The following is a 16675-nucleotide window of genomic DNA, read 5'->3' as shown; positions in this document are numbered from 1 at the left end:
TCTCCTGCCTCAGGCTCCTGAGTAGCTGGGACTACAGGTGCCTGCCACCATGCCTGGCTAATTTTTGTATATTTAGTAGAGACGGGGTTTCACCATGTTGGTCAGGCTGGTCTCGAACTCCTGACCTCAGGGGATCCTCCTGCCTCGGCCTCCCAAAGTGGTGGGATTACAGGTGTGAGCCATCACACCCAGCGACAAAAGCTTTTAAGAGGAATTTAGAAGGTAATCAAAAATAAGCTTCATGCTTAATTGAACATTAGGAGGATAATGAAAGGAAGAAATCAAGGTTGACTCCTAGGCCTCTGGCTTGGATAATGGAATAGAGTATGGAAAACTCAGAAGACGTAAAGATATTGACAGCACTAAAGCATTCATAAATTGAGTTGGGAAAAATTAGGGTTCAACAAAAATTTCAATAAATGTAAACTTAACTGTTATCCACGTGAAATGGCACTTACCGAACACGTGGTTGTCCAGGACACTGGTAACAAGAAGCCTTTCTTTGGCAAAATGGTGCTACTCTCACAATGCTGAGGCAGGCAGCTTCTTGATGTTGTCCAAGACAAACTCCCTGGCAGATGCGTGCATTTTCTCTTATTCTATCTTTACGTACTTTCTTGTAATTTTAGATACTTGCTAATCTCACTCAACCTCCACAGCCCTGCTTTCCCTTGCTTCACTCTAAATAAACCTAATCCTTTTAACTTTTACTCAGAGACCTTATTTTGCAAACTATGAATCATTTTCCTTCTTCTCTTGGGATCCCATCCAGGGAGCCCATACTTCATTTTTAAGGCCTCAGATCAGACACGTTTCTCTACGACTGTGCCTCAAATGCAGTAGGTATTTGATAAGTTTTTGCTTTTTTTTTTCAAAATGATAAAATCCTAAGGATGGTGGGAAGACGGTCTAGAAACTCCCACTTGCTAGAATCCTATTTCATTTTATTATCAACACATTTTTAAACATTAACATGGCATTAGTGACTCATGTATGATCCTCTGAAATTCTATCTTTTGTTTTATGCTGTATTTGCCTGTAACCATATCTTTAACATCATTTTTGTATGATTTGCTTTTCCTTTATTTTCTTGTACTGATTAAATTTTTATTTCCATTAATTCTGTTTATTTTTCAAGGTAATTTAAAAGTATAATTATCTTCTCTAAGTTGCTAAGCTTGGAGAAGATAATTCAGCTTGGTGCCACTGGTAACTTAATGAGCTCCTCCCAAAATTCATCTGTGTCATTAAAGATTTAATAAATGAATTAAATATTTCTGACTCAGGATGATTCCTTTGAAAAAGCATTCATGTCCTTTAAGCTGATATTGTATTGTTGATAATTGACTCTTCTTGAATATTTTCTAACAAGTTTGTATTCTCATCTAGCAGCTAAAGAGTTTAAATAATAGCTAATAATATCATAACATATACCAGTGTACTATTATGCTTACAAAACTTTCTCTCCATCCCATATTACTTAATTTGCTGATTAGACATCCCTGTGAGACAGGAGGAAGAGAAGCTATCTTTAGTGATATTTCAAAAGTATAGAAGCTGAGTCTCAGCTTAAGAGACTTAACAAGGTCACTTATCCAGCAATTAGCAGAACCAACTCTTTTTTTTTTTTTTTCGAGACGGAATCTCACTGTTGCCCAGGCTGGAGTGCAATGGCACAATCTTGGCTCACTGAAACCTCTACCTCCCAGGTTCAAGTAATTCTCCTACCTCAGCCTCCTGAGTAGCTGGGATTACAGGCACCCACCACCATGCCCAGATAATTTTTGCATTTTTAGTAGAGACAGGGTTTCACCACATTGGCCAGGATGGTCTTGAACTCCTGACCTCAGGCACTCCACCTGCCTCGACCTTCCAAAGTGTTGGGGTTACAGGCGTAAGCCACTGCACCTGGCCAGAACCAACTCTTAAGTGTGTATCTTCTGACTTCAAAGCCAATGTCTTTGCTACTCTACCATGTTGCACTGTTCCCTTTGTATGTTAATATGTGGCTTAAGCTAAATTAAACCCTGTATTAAAAATTGCTGGCAAATCTCTTCCAAAGTTGATTTCACCACTCTTTTTAAAAAAATGCTTTACATTTTTAAAATGTTTATATTTTATTTATTTATTTTTTAACTTTAAGTTCTGGATACATGTGCAGAACATGCAAGTTTGTTACATAGGTATATGTGTGCCATGGTGGTTTGCTGCACCTATCAACTCGCCACCTAGGTTTTCAGCCCCATATGTATTAGCTATTTGTCTTGATTCTCCCTCTCCCCTCACCCTTCCCCCACCAGGCTCTGGTGTGTGTTGTTCCCCTCCGTGTGTCCACCTGTCCTTATTGTTCAACTTCCACTTATGAGTGAGAACATGCAGTGTTTTGTTTCCTGTTCTTCTGTTAATTTGCTGAGGATGATGACTTCCAACTTCACCTATGTCCCTGGAAAGGACATATTTCCTTTTGTGGCTGCATGGTATTCCACGGTGTGCATGTTCCAAATTTTCTTTATCCAGTCTATGATTGATGGGCATTTGGGTTGGTTTCATGTCTTTGCTATTGTGAATAGTGCTGTAACTTTCTCTCTTAACACTGCTTTAGGTGTGTCCCAGAGGTTCTGGTATGTTGTCTCTTTTTTCTCATTGGTTTCGCAGAACTTCTTGATTTCTGCCTTAATTTTGTTGTTTTCTCAGGAGTCATTCAGGAGCAGGTTGTTCAATTCCCATGTAGTTGTGTGATTTTTGAGTGAGTTTCTCAATCCTGAGTTCTAATTTGATTGCACTGTGGTCTGAGAGACTGTTGTGATTTCAGTTCTTTTGCATTTGCTGAGGAGTGTTTTACTTCCAATTATGTGGTTGATTTTAGAGCAAATGCCATATGGCACTGAGAAGAATGTACGTTCTGTTGTTTTGTGGTGGAGAGTTCTGTAGATGTCTATTAGGTTCACTTGATCCAGAGCTGAGTTCAAGTCCTGAATATCCTTGCTAATTTTCTGTCTTGTTGATCTGTCTAATATCGACAGTGGAGTGTTAAAGTCTCACATTATTATTGTGTGGGAGTCTAAATCTCTTTGTAGGTCTCTAAGAACTTGTTTTATGAATCTGGGTGCTCCTGTATTGGGTGCCTATATATTTAGGATAGTTAGCTCTTCTTGTTTAATTGATTCCTTTACCATTATGTAATGCCTTTCTTTGTCTTTTTGGATCTTTGTTAGTTTAAAGTCTGTTTTGTTAAAGACTGGGATTGCCACCCCTACTTTTTTTTGCTTTCCATTTGCTTAGTAAATTTTCCTTCATCCCTTCATTTTGAGTCCATGTGTGTCTTTGCATATGAAGTTGGTCTCCGGAATATAGCACACCAATGGGTCTTGACTTTCTTTATTCAATTTGCCAGTCTCTGTCTTTTGACTGGGGCATTTAGCTCATTTACATTTAGGGTTAATATTGTTAGGTGTGAATTTGATCCTGTCATCACGATGCTAGCTGGTTATTTTGTATACTAGTTGATGCCATTTCTTCATAGTGTCATTGGTCTTTATGTTTTCACGTGTTTTGCAGTGGCTGCTACTGGTTTTCCTTTCCATATTTAGTGCTTCCTTCAGGAGCTCTTGCAAGGCAGGACAAATTCCCTCAGCATTTTCTTGTCTGAAAAGGATTTTGTTTCTCTTTTGCTTATGAAGCTTACTTTGACCTGTTATGAAATTTTGGGTTGAAAATTCTTTTCTTTAAGAACGTTGAATATTGGCTCCCACTCTGTTTTGGTTTGTAGGGTTTCTGCTGAGAAATATGCTGTTAGTTTGATTGGCTTCTCTTTGTAGGTGACCTGGCCTTTCTCTCTAACATTTTTTCCTTCATTTTGACCTTGGAGAATCTGATGATTATGTTTCTTGGGGTTGGTCTTCTTGTGGAATATCTTAGTGGTGTCTGTATTTCCTGAATTTGAATGTTGACTTCTTTTGCTAGGTTGGGGAACTTCTCCTGAATAATATCCTGAAGTGTGTTTTCCAACTTGGTTCTGTTCTCCCCATCTGTTTCAGGTACTCCAATCAGTCATAGGTTCATTCTTTTTACATAGTCCCATATTTCTCAGAGATTTTGTTCATTCTTGTTCATTCTTTTTTCTCTAATCTTGTCCACCTGTCTTATTTCAGCAAGACAGTCTCCCACCTCTGATATTCTTTCTTCTGCTTGACTGATTTGGCTATTAATACTTGTGTACACATCACAAAGTTCTTGGCTATTAATACTTGTGTATACATCATGAAGTTCTTGTGCTGCGTTTTACAGCTCCATCAGGTCATTTATGCTCCTCTCTAAACGGTTATTTTAGTTATCTGCTCCTCTAAACTTGATCAAGTTTCTTAGCTTCTTTGCGTTGGGTTAGAACATGTTCCTTTAGCTCAGCAGAGTTTGTTACTACTCACCTTCAGAAGCCTACTGCTGTCGATTCGTCCATCTCATCCTCTATCCAGTTTTGTGTCCTTGCTGGAAAGTTGCTGTGATCATTTGGAAGAGAGGAGACACTCTGGCCTTTTGGGTTTTCGGCATTTTTTCACTGATTCTTTCTCATCTTCATGAGTTTGTGTAGTTTCGATCTTTGAGGCTGCTGAGTTGGATGAGGTTTTTGTGGGGACTTTTTTTTGTTGACGCTGCTGTTGCTTTCTGTTCCTTTGTTTTTCTTACATTAGTCAGGTACCTCTTCTGTAGGACTTTTGTGGTTTGCTGGGGGTTTACTTCAGACGTTATTCATCTGGTTTACTCCCATGCCTGAATATGTCACTCGAGGAGGGTGAAGGACAGCAAAGATGGGTGCCTGTTTTTCACTCTGGGATTTCTGACCTCGAGGGGCACTGAGCTGATGCCAGCAGAAATGCTCCTGTATAGAATGCCTGACAACCCCTGTTGAGGGTCTCACCTGGTTGTGTGGCACTTCAAATCAGGCATTTTGGCTGTCCCTTGGTGGAAAGGGTGTGCTGAACTGTGGGAAAACCTACTTCTCTGGGCTGTCCTGATTCCCTAGAGCTAACGAGAGAAAAGACTAAGTCTGCTGGTCCATGGAGACTATGGTCAGCCCTCCCCTAGGGGCTCAGGCCCACCAAGATTAGAGTTCTGTCCCTGAGCCCCCAGCTGGAGGTGGAGTTCCTGCAGGGAAGCCCTGCAGCCTCAGTGTTGACTGCTGCCCCCTCCAACAAGGAGCTCAGATGGCTTAGACCACAGGCAGCTGCAGCAGTAGTTACGGCCTCCCCTCCTCCTGGAGCTTGGTAGGCTGAGGCCAATTCTAGCTCAGTGGGTGTTGAGAATCTATGTGGCTCCATGGTTGGGGCCCAAGGACCCCATGGCATTGGCTCCCAAGTGGGATCTTTTGATGGAAGTTCAGCCAGCAAAAAAGTTGACAAGTATTGAAAAATCTGTACTGTTTGTTGAGAACTTGCTAGGTATGGTTGAGGATTCAAATGTAGACTACATAGAATCTTTCCTCAAGAAGTGAGTTATTTGTCTTAAAGCAATAAACAGTAAAATGCAAAACAACACATAAATAGGATTGAGAGATCCACTTGGATCAAGAGATAATTTAATAGGTTGTACAGTTCCATGGAAAAAGCACTGTTTCCCAGGCTGGGTAGCATGCTCACTCACCACTTCCCTTGGCTGGGACTAGGGGAATCCCTTACCCCGTGTAGCTCTTAGGTGGGCTGCCACACCACACTGCTCTTCCCTCCTCTCTGTGGGTCACACTAGCTGTCTATTCAGTCCTGAGACAGAACCTGGATACTTTGGTTGCCAGTGAAGATTTCATACACTGTTTTGGATCTTTTCAATGGGAACCTCTAATCACTGCTGCTTCTAGTCGGCCATCTTGCTGCCCCCCAATTTCACGACTTTTCAAATGCCTGATGCATAATTGGTCTGCACAACATTACTCAATTATGTGTGTAATTGTATGGACCTAAATACTGATGGGTGCATACAATAATTGTGATGCTGTTCCTGAAGAAGGAATAATCTTCTGATATGAAGCCATAAAATTTGCAAAAAAAATTGTATGATGATATCTAGCACCTATTTTTGTGTTGTTTTGCATTTTACTGTTCATTGCTTTAAGACAAATAACTCACTTCTTGAGGAAAGAGTCTATGTAGTCTACATTTGAATCCTCAACCATACCTAGCAAGTTCTCAACAAACAGTACAGATTTTTCAATACTTGTCAACTTATTTTGCTGGCTGAACTTCAATTATTTGTTGAATTCCTGCTATGTGTCCATGGCTGTACGAGGCATAATATGGAATGCATACTTTTGTCTTTTGCAAGGGGAACACTAACCAACGGGACAGTTTGGCAGACGCTAAGCATACTCCTTGACTAGACTGGAGTACCGCATTCAGGTGAGTAGGAAAAGGGAATAGGTTTGGGAACATTAGGTTGGTCTACATTTTAGAAGACCTTGAAAGTCAAGCAAAATAGGCTAGACTTGATGTGGTAAACAGGAAATCTGATTTCAATATCAAATAAAGCCATTATCAAGGATGAGAAGAAATGCTAAGATTATAACATCGTTTTTATTGTGTAATAATTTAATTATTTAACTTCATCTTACTTGAGAAATAATAAGATGAAGAAAGAAGCCCTTTTTACCACTTTGAGGTGAAATGTTTGCATTTGTTTTCCTTAGTGTTATTTCTGTCTACCTGTCTAGAAACCCCTAATCTAGCACATTCATGGCATTACTTCCCTTTTTTTTTTTTTTTTTTTGCTTCTCTCCCACACATTTATGTCTTCTGGATCTAATAGACTGTTTCAGTCATTACCTGTGTTTGTAAACAGCTGTTAAATTCATCTTGTCTTAAGTTTAAATTATTCGAGTTCCATTTTGTCCTCTTATCAATTGACTCATTCATTCGACAAGAATGTAGAGGGAAAATTACATGCAAGGAATCTGGGCTCTGTAGGCTATGTTAACAACAAAAAAATAACAGTTTGGGACGCTGAGAAGCAACTGCACTGATAATGCATTACAGGGTGATATATGCCGAGTCTTGTATAGTCTCAAATTTAAGCGTACCATCATAGCATATTGTTTACTCCATGAAATAAAGTAACATATAATTAAAAATATTTAATCATCTCATTCCTGTGTTCATGATTCTAGGTAGAGTTAGAGTTACTTTTTTCATAATATTGAACAAAGCCATTTACATGGATGCTGGGCAGTTGGCTAGGTTCACTCAGTGGTAAGCCTTTTGTTCTCAAATGGTCCCTTTGTTTTAAAGATTCTGCCTCCAACAACTTACAAATGACCACATGTCATGGAACATTGTTATCACTGAGCATAATAAAATCCATAAAGGTGAAAGCTGAGAATTTTTAGGCCTACTGAAGTGAGGAATAAGGTTATATTTGTACAGAGTGACCCAATTATAAAGGTCTTTAAAATGCATTTCAGGAAATTTGGATATAATGGGACAAGTAATGGGGAGCTATTGCTTGAGCAGAAATAGAACATAATCAATACATTTGGCAATTGCAGGTTAAATATTATTCAAGTAACATTAGTGTCAGGAAGAAAAAGACTAATACAGTGGTTCTGGCATGATGTGGTTAGATAATTACCAGAATAGCAATGAAAACATAAAACAGTGGCAGTGCTGACCCTCCAGGGGCTTGCAGTCCAGTGGGAGAGACAGGCACGTAAATAACCTACTACAACAAAAGAAATGATCGGTGAGAGATATAAACCGGAGTCCCTTGGAACACAGAGGATGGCTGAATCTGGAGTCAGGAGCCGGCAAGGCATCAAAGCAGTGCATGGTACAGAGAGGGGATGGGGAGCATTCCGAGCTGAAGCTGCTAGTGGAATGCTGCTAGATAAGTCTAGAGGCAAGTCCTGATGGGACTGCTGTTTTTGCTTAACGAGCTCGTCCTATAAATTGATCCATATCAAAAATTAGAATGATGTGATTCCATTTGTATTTTAGAATCACCCTGAAAGTAGTATGGAGGGAGCACAGATGGAGGAAAGAGTCAGCATGTCTAGAGGCAAGAGGACCCGTGTGGAGAGAATACTCTAGGTTGTTGTTTGGATTCAATAAGATGTTGCTACATGGAGAGCTCCAAGAACAGCCTCTGGTATGCAGTAGGCTCTTAATGAATATAGGTTCTAGATTTACTATTATTACTGTTATATTACTCCTATTTGTACTACTCCAATAGTCCTGATGAGAAATGAGAAATTATCAGAGCATGTGCCAATGTTCCAGAGGTGGTGATGGGGAGAACCTAGATTCTGAAACTATCAGGTGTTGGGTGGGAGAGACTTGAATTAGGAAGATTCTCCTTAGAGGATGGGGCAAGGCAGAGGGGATCCGGGATGTGCTTTGAGACTTTGAATCATGCTCCATTAGTGGGTTGTGAAATCTACCTAGAGGGTATGACTGGAAATTTTGAAAAATAAAATAGAATAAAAATTTTAAAAATTGTGTCTATGGCCATACTACCCTGAACACACCCGATCTCTCCTGATCTCAGAAGCTAAGCAAGGTTAGGCCTGGTTAGTACTTGGATGGGAGACCCCCTGGGAATACCGGGTGCTGTAGGCTTTAAAAAAAAAATTGCACAGAGTTTCACACATATTTTTTTTTAAACTTTTATGTGGGTGGTATATGCTAAAACATTTTTGGTGTGTCTAGAGTGTATCCAGGCGCACCCAATAGGCCCAGGTCTGAATCCAGCTGGATGGCTACTGTCCTCTACAAGGCAGATGGCTCAGAGCAGACCAGAGCTCATGATCCCAACAGTCATGCTGATTTCAAAGCAGAGAATGAGACTCAGAAGCTGAGACAAAGCATCTTATCCCTTTCTTTCAAACTTGCATATTAGACAAGGCAATCTTCATGGATTGGAGATAACAAAAAAAGGACAGAATTTTTTCTGGAAAAGTTCATATAGCAGCAAGAGAAACTAGGAGTGTGCATTCATCTCTAATAGATAATGTATCTTTCCCTAATTTTTGATGATTAAAAGGCACTAGGGAAAATTTATTCTTAAAATTTTTATTTTTATGTAGATTGGCACCAAAATGGACTTATAATGGCAGTTTTGTGAGTTCAGAAATTCAACCCAACATCAATATTCTAAGACCTCAGAACAATATTTGCTTCCATGATGCTATGGTTTGAATGCATGTACCTCCAAAATTCGTATGTTGGAACTTAGATCTCAAGACGATGGTGTTAGGAAGTGGGGACTTTTAAGAAGGATTCAGTCACAGAGACTCTGCCCTCAGGAATGGATTAGTGATTTTATAAAAGAGGTTGAAAGGAATGTCCTAGTGTCTTTGCCTTCTGCCTTCTGCCATCTGAGACACCTCACATGTCACCTTTTAGAAACAGGCATCAGCCCTCACAAGACATTGAAATTAGCTAGGTGCAGTGGTTCACACCTGTAATCCCAGTACTTTGGGAGGCCAAAGTGGGTGAATCACTTGAGGTCAGGAGTTTGAGACCAGCCTGGCCAACATGGCAAAACCCCATCTCTACTAAAAAAATACAGAAAAAAAAAAAAAAGCCAAGCATGGTGGCACACACTTGTAATTCTAGCTACTTAGGAGGCCAAGGCAGAAGGATTGCTTGAACTCGGAAGGCAGAGGTTGCAGTGAGCCGAGATCGTGCCACTGCACTCCAGCCTGGGGGACAAAGTGAGACTCCATCTCAAAAAGAAGAAGGAGAAGGAGAAAGAGAAGGAGAAGGAGAAGGAGAAGGAGAAGGAGAAGGAGAAGGAGAAGGAGAAGGAGAAGGAGAAGGAGAAGGAGAAGGAGAAGGAGAAGGAGAAGGAGAAGGAGAAGGAGAAGGAGAAGGAGAAGGAGAAGGAGAAGGAGAAGGAGAAGGAGAAGGAGAAGGAGAAGGAGAAGGAGAAGGAGAAGGAGAAGGAGAAGGAGAAGGAGAAGGAGAAGGAGAAGGAGAAGGAGAAGGAGAAGGAGAAGGAGAAGGAGATTGAATCTGCTGGTAACTTGGTCTTGGATTACCCAGTTTCCAGAACTGTGATAAATAAATTTCTGTTCTTTATAAAATACCCAGTCTTTGCTATGGTGTTATAGCAGCACCCACATACTAAGACTCATAAGGAAGTATTTTGTTTAAGTGTAAGAAAACTACAGCATGTACAACTGTTGGTTTTCCTGTTGTTAAAGATATTGATCCAATCGCCATTTTACTGTTCTGAGATCAAAGACCATTATAAAACTCAAAGGATAAAAACTAAACTCAACTATTTTAAAAATACCTTATGGCCAGTTGCTGTGGCTTATGCCTATAATAGCAGCAATTTGGGAGGCTGAGATGGGAGGATCACTTGATCTAGGAAGTTTGAGACCAGCCTGGCCAAGATAACAAGATCCCGTCTCTACAAAAACAAAAACAAAAACAACAGACTTATAATTGTTTACTGTGAATCCATTTCCATATCAATAATACCAATTTACAACATAAACCCAGGTTCTAACTGAGGAAAGTCCAAAACTCTAACCTCACAGAGCAGTAGGGTACTGGAGTGGGGGAAGGAAAGGAAAGAATGTGAGAACTGATTGGCTCTAGTATACGAATTCCAATTTTATAACCTGTACATAGCTCCAGGATTCTTTTTTGACTCTTCTTCTTCACCCCAAATGCTACCATTTTCCTATTGATTCTTTCTTTGAAACACCACTTAATTTAGTCACATTCTTCCCCTTCGTGATACCCATGGAGACTAGGCATGAATTCTCCTGCGTTTGGATAATGCCTCAACTTTCTGCCTTTTACAGGTAGTTCTTCATTAGACCCACAGGCCCTCTTTCAAGAAGCTGCTTCAATGATATGCTTTGCCTTGATCAAAATTCCTCGGTGAATTTCCTTTACCCACATCTCAAACTCCTAGTTTCTGCCTTTTCACAAATTTCTCCTCTCAAGACTCACTTCCAACCTCTTTCCTGAGATCTCCATTACAACCAAACTTACCATCTCTCGAGTGAACCTTGTCTTTTCCTTCCTCCAAGCTTTTAAAAGCTGATACATATGCTGCAGCTCCTGGAATACCTCCCTGGTTGCAACCACGGCTACGCCATAAATCCTGTCTGGTACAAGGGAGGACGCACATTCATCCGTTTGTTTAGAGTGCCTCCTGTTCCTTGTATTCTTTCTTCTTTACCTCATGCTTTCTCTGTTCATTATCTTTCTCTCAACCAGGCTTTTAACCTCTTTGAGGTCAGACAGCATGTGTTCCTTCTTTTTAATTCTGCACATTTTTTTTCTAGGATGTACTTTATATAGATAATTTTGATAGATGATAGTGCAAAAAGAAAGTCATTTCTGGATATTTTTCTTGGTGTAAATGAGGTCACCCTAATAGCATCTGTAATCACTCTGAAGTCCTACAGCCCATTTAGTTTGAAAAATGTTTTCCTAAAATAAAAGTTATTTCTTTTTTATTTTTCCCTAGTTCATAGCATCGTCATTCATCTCACTTTTCCTTCTCACATCAAGGATCTATACAATGCTGTTCATCCCCTCTGCTGCATATTTCTCGGATCTATCTGAGGTCCCAGATCCCACTGACTCTTCCTCCTCACAGCCACTGCTGGGTCTGGGTCCTCATAAATTCTATCTGGAAGTTTCAATACAGTCTTTCTTGATGTGCTCCACATTGTTATGGGAATGAATTCTCACACACCCCTGCTTTGAAGAGAGGGTGCTTCCAGGATATGCTTAAAGGGTAAAGCAAAATGTTCTCCAGGGGAGCAATGGTGCTACGGTCCAGCTTTGCATGCAGACAGCACAGCCTTTCATTTCTGCTATGCCACTTACACCTGAGTGGAGACAGGAAGAAAAGACAAAGACGAATGTAGGAAACTTTCAGTGAAATGACAATGCATGAATGGCAAGAGAGAAAGAATAGTCAGTGACAGAAAAATAATAACAGCTCTGGGCTTTTGAGTTTGAAAATGGTGTGTAGGGTGAGACAACAATAGGAAATTCTGATAAAGAGTGAGTTCTATTTGCTCAATCAGTGTGAATCTGATACATACATTTGATCCTTTAAGTAGTCTCACTAAACTCATATCAACTAATAGAAATGTTTAATATTAACCTGGGCAAGTTACTTACTCAGTCTGTCTTAGCGTCTCATCTATAAAATGTGGATGAGTACCTACCCCCCAGGGTGATGTCAAAAATTAGATATGATGAAAAGTAAGTTATAGTGTTAGAATGGCACCAGATACGTAACTTGGAATTTTTTTAAATGTCAGCTATTATGATGATAAAGCTGTGGCTTACAAGACCTTTGACCATCTGGCTCCCCTCTCCAAGCATGCCAAATTAAATACATATCTTAAACACATCTCTTGACCAGCATGTTCTCACCATGCCCTTTCTGCAAACAAAACATAAGTACTCTTCTCATTCTTTAGAACCAATTCTAAATTCTCCCTCATAGGAGACTTTCCTTATTATTCCAGGCAGTATGAATAATTTCCACATCTAGGGTCCCTAAGACTTTAATATCATTTCTGCAGCACTTGTAATGATATTGTAATAATTATAATGATATTATTATGCTATTACATGTTATGGTATTCAACACACAAAAAAATTCTTGTTGACAAGAAAAATACCCATTAGAAATTAGCCTTATTGTTTTGTTTTCTGACTATAAAATATGCTTATTGTAAAAAGAAATTAAAAAAAAAAGAAAATCAACTATAATGTGATGATCTAAAAATAATCATCCCTGATGATGGATGCATTTACCTAGGGTATTAAGCTTTTTTAAACATGTTAGTATTGCATTCCATGTACAGTTTTGATTCTAGGCTTTTTTTGTATTGTTTTTCAGAGGATCTTTTTTTTGCCTTAAGATCTTATAATTTAAGGGTGTATATCATAACCATTTTGTGTTAGCCACACTATCAAGGCCTTTTGCAGTTATGAAATCTCAAGTACTCTCCTCTTATCCTCATTCCTTCCTTCCTTCATTTAAAGAGAGACTTGAGGATATTTTCTTTCATGAATCAAAATTTATTTAACCATTAGGTTGATAAGTGTTACATTTTCTTTTCTGAAATGAAACAATTCATTGCTCTCACCTAATTGGCATTTCAAATTTTACCTTGATATCATTTATAAAAGTTTTGCTTCACAGGTTTGACAATACTTAACATCCGAAAAATTAGGTGGGTCTAGTGATGCCCACATATGCCACCTTCCAGTCTTCATTCTTTATTGCTAAGAATAGGGTATTATAGAGATTGACAAAAATGTAGCATATTTGTTCTTGGACATAGGACAAATATGCCTGGCAACTGCCTGTTAAAATGCTACGTTTAATTTCAACTGCATCTTAGTAGAGTTGAATTCAAATGGAATCACACATTTTTTGTTTCCTTCAATTATTAAATCCATTTGGGAGTTTAGCCATGTCTCTGAGGTATTCTTTGGTAAGTGTATTCTCATTCTTTATTCTGGATGTGAAAAGAATGGTATATATATATATATATATTTTAATTTCATAAAAGTAAGAGTATTATTCTTGCCTGCACCTAACTAGCTTGTTTGGGGGCTTCTGATTCATGGAAGAAAGATGTGAGGACATAAGAGGAATCATGAAGATTAGTTTTATGAAGAATCCTTTAGAGAAAGAGAAAAAAATACTAATATTATTAATACTAAACTATGAAAGATACTATTGTTCTTTGTTGCTTATGTGTTTTAGCTACCCACAGGCATCAGTTGCATTTTTAATTATCTGGGAATATTTTCCTCTTGGCAAGCTGAATAGTAGAAATGATTGGTGTGACATTTTCTAATTTCCTAGTGTACAGCTGAGGCAAATGGAAGAGCTGATGAAAGAACATCCCCTCTGTAGGATCTGCTTGATTAGAGAGGCCTCCCTGGGACAAACTAATTATGCACACTTATCTTAAAGTTGCCACTATCATGAATGGAAGGTATAATAATATTACATTAAGATATATTTCCTTTCTTCGGTCAATAAGGGGACAAAGGAACAGAATAGAGATGAAAATTTCCCTGTGGCTTTTGGAGTTAATGAAAAGATAGCCCTTAAATGATTGTTTATGGCAGCGATGTTGTTCATGCTGTTAAGAATCTGAACTATTTTACAGTCGAGTTTTTTTTTAAATGCTTATAACATTTTTAGAAAAATTAACCCTTGTCTGGAAATTGGCAATTTATACCTTGTGTAAGGATAGATAGGTTCTGAGGAAAAGGAAAGAACCAGATATGTACGGGTGAATTTTAGAGGAGCGAATTCTTTTTAAAGAACTTTGTTCACGCAAGGAGAAATTTCCCCATTAAAACAAAATAGGCCTAAGCGTTAGAACTTCAGACTTGCTTGCACCAATCATGAGATAATGTGAATGGTAAAAGTTATCCAGTGCTTGAATGTTAGGGGCCAAATTGCATTAGTTTATTTGAGGAAAATACTTTTACAGTGATTTTACTAACTGACCTTTAATTATTTGCAAAAGGGATGTACCTGTAGAAATTTTGAAAGAATAGAGGAAATACAAAGAAATGATTAATTCAGGGCAGGACCTTTCCTCTGGATACCTTGTTTTGTTGTGGTTGCCTTCCTTCCTTCCTTCCTTCCTTCCTTCCTTCCTTCCTTTCTTTCCTTCTTTCCTTCTTTCTTTTTCCTGCATTTTGAAGAAAAGAGTGCTTGACTTCTGGTTAGTGGGTTATACCCCCCCTCTTTTTCAGGGAGAACCAGGGCAAAGGAATTATGATGTGTGCCATGTTACAAAAGGAAACTTTTGCTTAGAAATCTGTAAATGACATTTTGATACAGGATCTTGTGCTTTCAAGGCAATGAAAAGCTGAACATGTTTTTCCTTTAGAGTGTAAGGAAAATCTAATATTAAAATGGACCATACCTACTAGTTTCTAATTATTTTAATTTTAATTTTTTTTATTTATTTACTTTTGAGACAGGGGTCTTTCTCTGTTGCCCAGGCTGGAGTGCAGTGGCACACTCACAGCTCACTGGAGCCTCTACCTCCAGGCTCAAGCAATCCTCCCACCTCAGCCTCCCCAGTAGCTGGAACTACAGGTGCATACCACCACAGCTGAATCTGTTTTCTGATTTAAAACGGCATTTTTGGTTTCTCTTTTTCCATGAGGTATTAGTTGGCTACAATTGCATGATTCATGTTTCTATTGACATGGAGTTCACATTAAACACACTCTAGGGCTTGGACATACAGGCTTTCTTCTTTTTCTAGAATTTCTGTAAAACATTTCTGGCACAGTTTTTGAGAATTCTGTTAACTTAGTTCAATTAGCTCAGGCTCACCTGAAAATGACATGCTCATCTTTAATGTAAATATTTTTAAATTGTCTTGTTTTCTTTCTTGCTCACTAAAGAATCATATTTTTCTTGACAAATCCAGCACTTCATTCAAGGACCCTGTGGAACTGCCCTCGTGTGTTCCACTATCAATTTTTGTTCCTTCCAGGAAAGGATTTTGTAGGTAAATGCTGCTGTCTTTGCTTCTCCTTACACAGGCTTGTTAGTGGGTGGACAAGCAAAGGGCATGAAAGCATGAGGCCTTCAGCTAGGGCAAACCCTACACATTTGAAGAATATCTCTTGAAGTTAGGCTCAATCATCCAACTGGAGTAGTTGGGGATAAAATTAAAATCTCTTCTAAATAGTTTCTAAACACAAATTATTTGGAAACTTCTATTCATTCACAAGTTTTTAAATAGTCAAAATGGTACAAATGCTGACATGAGCAGTAATTACCACTATTATATCAGTAAGGACCACTACTATACAGAACAAATGAATGTTATAAAATGTGTTTCCATGTTGTTCAAGTGTTTTTTCTTTGCAATAAAAATTTTCATTTTGGCCAGGTGCTGTAGGTCACACCTGTAATCCCAGCACTTCGGGAGGCCAAGGCAGGTGGATCACCTGAGGTCAGGAGTTCAATACCAGCCTCGCTAACATGGTGAAACTCTGTTTCTACTAAAAATGCAAAAAAATTAGCTGGAAGTGGTGGTGCACACCTGTAATCCCAGCTACTCGAGAGGCTGAGGAAGAATTGATTGAACCCAGAAGGTGGAGGTTGCAGTGCACTGAGATTGTGCCATTGCACTCCAGCTTGGGCAACAAGAGCAAAACTTTGTCTTAAAAAAAATTCCATTTTTTTTTTTTGTCACAAACACACTAATACCCCAGGTAATAACAGCTCCCTCGTTGAATGTTAACTCCATATAAGCTGGGATTATTGTTACTTTTTTTTGTTCCCTTAAGTGTCTTCCATTACTTATTTATTCAAAAAGCATTTATTGAGAACTTAGTATGTGCCAAACCTACCGAACACTGGTAGAAAAGTCTTTAGTAAAATATGAATGATTCCTGATGTCATGGGTATATAGTTTAGTGGGATAAACAGTCATTAAATACATTACCAAAAGAATTAATAACAAGCATATAAGCGTTAAGAAGGAAAAAAGTACAGGAGATTCTGAGATACATGGTAATTTAGTTTGAGGAGATAGTGGTCAGGGAAGGCTTTTCTACGGCAATGACATTTAAGTGAGACTAAAACTAGATGATTATTAAGGATTGTTGAGCAAGAAACAGCCTAGAGTGCAGTGAGTAGAAGCGTAGCATGA

At 38.8% G+C, this 16675-nt stretch overlaps 1 non-coding gene across 1 annotated transcript; it reads left to right on the top strand.

Moving 5' to 3' along the window:
* The first annotated feature begins 8478 nt into the window (after window positions 1-8478).
* LOC135272587 (5S ribosomal RNA) lies at window positions 8479-8597 on the top strand. The gene has a single exon (XR_010340608.1). It is a non-coding gene; the product is annotated as a 5S ribosomal RNA (ribosomal RNA).
* Window positions 8598-16675: the final 8078 nt, after the last annotated feature.

Source organism: Aotus nancymaae, unplaced genomic scaffold, assembly GCF_030222135.1.
Source record: "Aotus nancymaae isolate 86718 unplaced genomic scaffold, 86718_ANA_hifiasm-v0.15.2.pri h1tg000115l, whole genome shotgun sequence".
NCBI classification, from domain to species: domain Eukaryota; kingdom Metazoa; phylum Chordata; class Mammalia; order Primates; family Aotidae; genus Aotus; species Aotus nancymaae.
This window is presented reverse-complemented; position numbering and strand designations above follow the sequence as displayed.